The sequence below is a fragment of the Triticum dicoccoides genome, chromosome 3B (assembly GCF_002162155.2).
Source record: "Triticum dicoccoides isolate Atlit2015 ecotype Zavitan chromosome 3B, WEW_v2.0, whole genome shotgun sequence".
NCBI lineage: Eukaryota > Viridiplantae > Streptophyta > Magnoliopsida > Poales > Poaceae > Triticum > Triticum dicoccoides.
This window is the reverse complement of record NC_041385.1, coordinates 569,798,248-569,805,325: the sequence shown is the minus strand read 5'-3', so window position 1 is coordinate 569,805,325 and position 7,078 is coordinate 569,798,248.

Below are 7,078 nucleotides of genomic sequence, written 5' to 3'. Positions count from 1 at the left end.
TGGGTTTTAATTTCCCCTTTTCCTTTGACAGGACTGGATGAGGAAGGTGGAGCAGATTATCTGCCCGGCTCCCATGCCAGAAAACCCAGTAGACGCCCATCTAGCGAGGCTGCTGGTCCCGGCACCGCACGTGGTGCCGGAGAAGAAGGCCAAGAAGGAGGCCATGGGTGCTCGAAAGAGTTCCCGTTTTCAGGTGTCCGACGACTCCGGGGCGGACTCCTCCCCCGAAAACGAGAAGGAGAAAGAGGACTCTCTCCCAGAGGAGGGAGAGAGGAAGAGGAAGGCTTCCCCAATAGGGGAGGCCAAAGGGTCCAAGAGGGGAAGGACTATTCCCCCGGACAGCTCCGCCAACATCAACGTTGGCGAGGAAGAATGGCCTTCAAGGGCCAGGCCTTCGGCGAGATCGTAAGTATCGAGATTCCTGAATGATTTATAATTTCTTTTTCTGCGTCACATAGCATCATTCTGATGCCGCATGCTGCCTGTAGTCCGGCCAATGATGATCTCCCCGCTTCATCGAGCGGGTCGTTGGCTCCGTCGGATGTAGACTCCATCCCGACCACCTCCACCCCTCACGACACCAAGGACGCCGAGGTGGGATCCCAAGAAGGGACCCATCAGGGGGAGGCTCCGGAGGCGCCACAAGGCGGCCTCCCGGACTTTGCGCCGGACTCCACATCAGAACCAGCAGTGGTTCCGGAGTCCGGCCGGCGGCCCCTTCGTACGAAGGGCAAGACCGTGACGCCGATAGCTTCCGTCCAACCGGAGGCGCCGGACAATTTGTTGGAGGCGCTGCAGAGCGCTTCCATCGAGGAAGAACACCGCACTATTATGAGTGCGGTGATTCAGAAGGTACAGCTTGCCAAGAGCGGGCTGACCGAAGCCTGCAGTAGCCTTCTATCAGGCTTTGAGGTAAGAAGATAAAAATATGCAATGTAATACCGCATAGATAGTAGCCCCTGATGCTCGGTTCGGTGTTCGGAAAGAAAAAGCCGGACTGAGGATCTGAAAAAAGAAGATATACGCAGGGTTGCTAAAAAATTATGTCAATATGGGTTGCAGGCTGCGCTGCTGACCTCTACCGCACTAACTGCGGAGGTCGGTGCTTTGAAGCAGGAGCTCGAGCGGTCCGAGCAAGAGCTCGGCCGCACCAAGAAGCAGCTCCAGGAAAAAGAAGGTGAGTAACACCACTTTGAACTTGTACCTTACAGAAAAGGATTTAGGTTGTAACAAAAAAATAACAAGGATAACATGGGTACTGCAGGGGCCACGAACAAGGTGGCGACCCTGAAGGAGGCCGTGTCCGCGGCCGAATGCAATGCGGCCGCGGAATGGGCAGAGCGAGAAAAGCAGGAGGCGCGGGTGGCGGTGGTTCGGCAAGAGCTACAGGCTCTCATGGAAAAGCATGAGAGTTTGGAGCGTGACTCAAAGACTCGAGAGTCCGAGCTTGCCTCGGCTCTCGAAAGTGCCAAAACTGCCAAGGCCGATGCCCATAAGTCCCTTCAGGAGATTGAGTTGGTGAGGAAGATAGCGGCGGGTAAGGCATTTTTCATGCAAAGCAAGCATGTGAATGTAAATTACGTGTTACTTACCCGAATTCGGAGCTCTCCAGGGGCGTTTGCAGATCTGCCTCGCAGCGTGTTTGATGCCGCCGCATTCTACCGAGCCGAGGAGGGGAGCTCAATGGAGAAGGTATTCTGGTCTCAGTATGCTGAGGCCGGCCATCCGGTGCCCCCTAGCGACCAGCGGAAGCAGCTGGTCGAGCTCCACAAGGTGGCCGAGCAGGCCATGAAGGGCCTCATAGTCCGGATGTGGCCTGGAGAGGCCATGCCTGGGAGCTACTTTGGCCTCGTGCGACGGTTGGTGGATGCATGCCCCTGGGTGGAGGTTATCAAGCGCTCCGCCTGTATTGAAGGTGCTCGTCGGGCCCTTGCCCGCGCAAAGGTGCATTGGGGCAAGCTGGATGCGGAGAAGCTAATCACTGACGCGCCACCAGCGGGCAAGGAATATCGTACGCCCGAGATGTACTATAAGACTGTCCTGAAGGGTGCCCGCAAGATTGCGGATGAGTGCCCCAGGGATGTAATTATTGAGTAAATTCGCAATGTGTTATCCTGTGCGCTGAAAACTTTGTTCATGTGCGCTAAGCAACGCTTGTTAATTTAAAATATTACCTTATGTGCGGCCGTTTATTAAATCTGAGAGATGGCAAGTCGTCGGCTTCAGCCCCCATGCCACGAGTGTTGGGGTGTTCGGGATAAACTTGAGCACTCTTGTTCCCATTTTTGGGTCCATCTAGGGAGGCGCTCAACACAACGAACAAGGCAACCGGACTTATAGTGCTTGAACACTCTCACTTAGCCATAGAATTCTATAATTTTAAATTTCGGCGAAGCCCCTAGTATTCGGAAGACCGAATTCGGGGCGCTATCCACGCCTTCGTTGGACATTATCCGGTACTTCGTTCGAAGCGGCGTAGGTCTTTAAGGACCCGAAAAGACCTCTCGAACAGCGACCAGTCTCTCGCCTTATCATGACAGTCAGTTTTAGCTTTCGCCACTGAGGCATTAACCCGGCTCAACCGGGGCGCAATCGTAGTGGTTCTCCCAGTGCTACCTTAGCCGATAGAACGGAGCGTAGGGTGCCAAACTTGGGAGCCGGGCAAACCCAACTATTGACCCAAGACATGATTCGGAGTCGATTCATATAGTGCTATAAGTTCGGGGTGCCGCACTTGTGAAAGTGTGCGGACTTTATCACACCATAATGCGGGGAACATAAGCCCCTGGTGTATTTGGCCGTACCAAAATGTACGGATGCAACATGTCGTAAATGAACATATATATATATAAGGTAATGCAATTATGGGCAAAAAGTGCTACATTTTATTCGAGAAGATTTGCTATGAGTGCGGAATGATACAAATAGTGCGGAAAGCAAGGGATTGGACGAATTAAAGGCGTCTCCCTCCAGGGGTAGGCCACGGAATGGTGTATTTAACAAATTTAATGCTCGTAATGGAGACCACCTGAGTGTTCGTCGCAGCCTTTGTCCCTCCCTGGCTGTTGCATCATGAGTTCGGCAGGTTCGCCGCCGGACAAAGTTCTATATAAAAAAGAGAGAAATAAAAGATAAAAAGAGCGACACGCTTGGGAGCCCCTGGTGTGGTCGAACCGCACTCTGGGTCTGTTGTGGTTGTGCCTCTCCCCCTATGCCCATGGTATCTCCAGGGCGTAATTATGTACGCGGAGAGTTTGTCTTACAATTGTGCGAGGGCTGGGGTTGAGGCCGCATTGCTACGCGTGCTCGGAACGTGCCAGGTGGTCTTGGTTGATGTTGCTCCGGGCGCGTTTGGCCGTGTCCGGTCGTTTAACGGCCGGACTCGAAAATTGCCTTAAAAGGCTGCTCTGTACTTCTGCCGTGAGAGCCGCTGTATGTTCCTCCGTTCAGAGGGAGCGTTCCATGTTTCCATTGACCGTGATGACTCCACGAGGGCCTGGCATCTTGAGCTTAAGGTATGCATAATGCGGCACCGCATTGAATTTTGCGAACGCGGTTCGTCCGAGCAGAGCGTGATAGCCACTGCGGAATGGGACTATGTCGAAGATTAACTCCTCGCTTCAGAAATTATCCGGGGATCCGAAGACCACTTCCAGTGTAACTGAGCCTGTACAACTGGCCTCGACACCTGGTATGACGCCTTTGAAGGTTGTCTTTGTAGGTTTAATCCTTGAAGGGTCTATGCCCATCTTGCGCATTGTATCCTAATAAAGCAGGTTTAGGCTACTGCCGCCGTCCATCAGGACTCTCGTGAGGTGAAATCCATCGACGATTGGGTCTAAAACCAATGCGGTGAATCCGCCATGGCGGATACTGGTCGGATGGTCTCTTCGATCGAAAGTGATCGGGCAAGAGGACCATGGGTTGAATTTTGGGGCGACTGGCTCCATCGCGTATACGTCCCTTAGTGCATGCTTCCGCTCCCTCTTGGGTATATGCGTTGCGTATATCATGTTTACCGTCCGAACTTGAGGGGGGAATCCCTTTTGTCCTCTGTTGTTCGGCGGCCGGGTCTCTTCCTCGTCATCGCTGTGTAGCCCCTTGTCATTGTTTTCGGCGATTAATTTGCCTGCCTGCTTGAATACCCAACAATCTCTGTTGGTGTGGTTAGCTGGCTTTTCGGGGGTTCCATGTATTTGATAGGAGCGGTCGAGTATTCGGTCCAAATTGGACGGGCCCGGAGTGGTTCTTTTGAATGGCTTCTTCCGTTGACCGGGCTTGGAGCCTCGAAATCCGGCGTTGACTGCCGTATCCTCATTGCTGTCGCCATTAATGCGGCGTTTGTTTTTGTTTCGACGCGACCTGCCATTGTGGTCCTTGGTATCCGGACTGCCAGCATTTTTGCTGAGGTTGTTGCTGCGAGCTAGCCAGCTATCCTCTCCCGCACAGAAGCGGGTCATGAGTGATGTGAGGGCTGCCATGGATTTCGGCTTTTCCTGTCCTAGGTGCCGGGCCAGCCACTCGTCATGGATGTTATGTTTGAAGGCCGCGAGGGCCTCTGCATCCGGATAGTCGACGATTTGATTTTTCTTTGTTAAGAACCGTGTCCAGAATTGCCTGGCCGATTCGTCTGGCTGCTGGATTATGTGTCTTAGGTCATCTGCGTCCGATGGTCGCACATACATGCCCTGGAAGTTGTCGAGGAATGCGGCTTCCAGGTTTTCCCAGCATCCAATTGACTCTGTGGGCAGGCTGTTAAGCCAATGCCGAGCTGGTCCTTTAAGCTTGAGCGGGAGATATTTGATGGTGTGAAGATCGTCGCCGCGGGCCATATGTATATGGAGGAGATAATCCTCAATCCAAACTGCGGGGTCTGTTGTGCCATCGTCGGATTCGATATTAACGGGTTTAAACCCTTCAGGGATTTGATGATCCATTACTTCGTCAGTGAAGCATAGTGGGTGCGCGGCGCCTCTGTATTGAGCAATATCGCGACGTAGCTCGAGAGAGCGTTGTCTGCTGTGTTCGGCCCGGCCGGAGTAGTTGTATCCGGCGCGACGGTATTCGTCGTGGGTCTTGGGGCACCCATGTGATCCATAGATAGATCTGGATTGTCTTGCCTTGTCCTCCAATATATCCCGCAAGTCCGGCGCGTTCCCCCGTGGCTTCATGCTTTTTGAGCGATGCCGGGGTACGGTTTCGGTGGAGGGCTTGCACGCCTCTCTGTCGCGGCCACGAGGTGGTCGGTCTGCCGTATTGTGCACTGGTGATGCAGGTTTGTACGCTTCCTCCTCTAGTCAGGGGAGCAACTTGCATTTTGGGTAACTTTTGGAGGGGCGTTCGAGTTCATACTCTTTGGCCGCGAGGACCTCGGTCCATCTGTCGGCCAGTTGGTCTTGATCAGCTTGAAGCTGTTGCTGCTTTTTCTTTAGGCTATTTGCCGTGGCCATTAGCCTGCGTCTGAAACGCTCTTGTTCGACGGGATCCTCAGGCACGACGAATTCGTCATCGTCGAGGCTTGCCTCGTCTCCGGAGGGAGGTAAGTAATTATCATCCTCGACCTCTTCGTCTGCCGCCCTCTCGTGAGGGCTTGCTTCTGCCTCCTCCCGCGCTGGATCGTGCTGGAGGGGGTTGTCTTCGGAATTTTCTGGGGTGTTGTTATCTCCTGTGCCGGAATCTCTATTCTTGCTGTGGCGGGATTTAGAGCGGCGCCGCTGATGTCGGCGCTTGGGCTGTTTCTTTAAGGAATCGGCCTCCGTTGCTTCTTTGCCGTCCCCATCTTTTGGGGTGTCCACCATGTATATGTCGTATGACGAGGTGGTCTTCCAGTGTCCTGTAGGCACTGGTTCTTGATAGTCTCCAGCATCATCGTCCATACCGTCGATGTCTTCGGAGTTGTAGTCGAGTACGTCGGTTAGATCGTCGACAGTGGCTACGAAGTGGGTGGTGGGTGGGCTCTGAATTTCTTCGTCGTCCGCGTCCCAACCATCCTGGCCGTAGTTCGGCCAGGGCTCTCCGGATAGCGAGAGATGCTTCGGCAAATTTAAGATATCACCGAAGGGTGAGTGCTGAAAGATGTCCGCAGCGGTGAATTCCATGATCGGCGCCCAATCAGATTCGACTGGCAGGGGCGCAGGAGGTTCGGAGTCTGGCAGAGAGTCCGGCACCTCGGAGTCATGAGCTTTATGCGGGACAAGGTAAGTGTTTGGCTCCATCGCCGTAGAAGTTGTAGCTCCCGAGGCGGTGTCCAGCCATCTGTCCTCGATCTGAGCGATCGGCTCCGGACTATGGGTCAGAGCAGATTCGTGTGCAGCCTCCAAGGTGCTGTCCGGCGGCAGAGTTAGGTCGTGCCCATCGTGACAGCGCGGCACGATCGGCTGTGGCTCAGATCCATCGAAGATCAAGTCCCCGCGGATATCGGCCGTGAAGTTTAGGCTTCCAAACCTGACCTGACGGCCAGGGGCGTAGCTTTCGATCTGCTCTAGATGGCCAAGCGAGTTGGCCCGCAGTGCGAAGCCGCCGAATACGAAGATCTGTCCGGGGAGAAAAGTCTCACCCAGGACTGCGTCATTGTCGATTGAAGAGGCCATCAAGCCTATCGGTGACGACACAGAGGAACTCTCAATGAAAGCACCAATGTCGGTGTCAAAACCGGCGGATCTCGGGTAGGGGGTCCCGAACTATGCGTCTAGGCGGATGGTAACAGGAGACAAGGGACACGATGTTTTACCCAGGTTCGGGCCCTCTTGATGGAGGTAAAACCCTACGTCCTGCTTGATTGATATTGATATTGTGGATGTTTACAAGAGTGGATCTACCACAAGATCAAGGAGGCTAAACCCTAGAAGCTAGCCTATGGTATGATTGTAATGGTTGTTGTTGTTGTTGTTGTTGTTGTTGTGTCCTACGGACTAGAGCCATCCGGTTTATATAGACATCGGAGAGGGCTAGGGTTACATAGAGTCGGTTACAATGGTAGGAGATCTACGTATCCGTATCGCCAAGCTTGCCTTCCACGCCAAGGAAAGTCCCATCCGGACACGGGACGAAGTCTTCAATCTTGTATCTTCATAGTCTT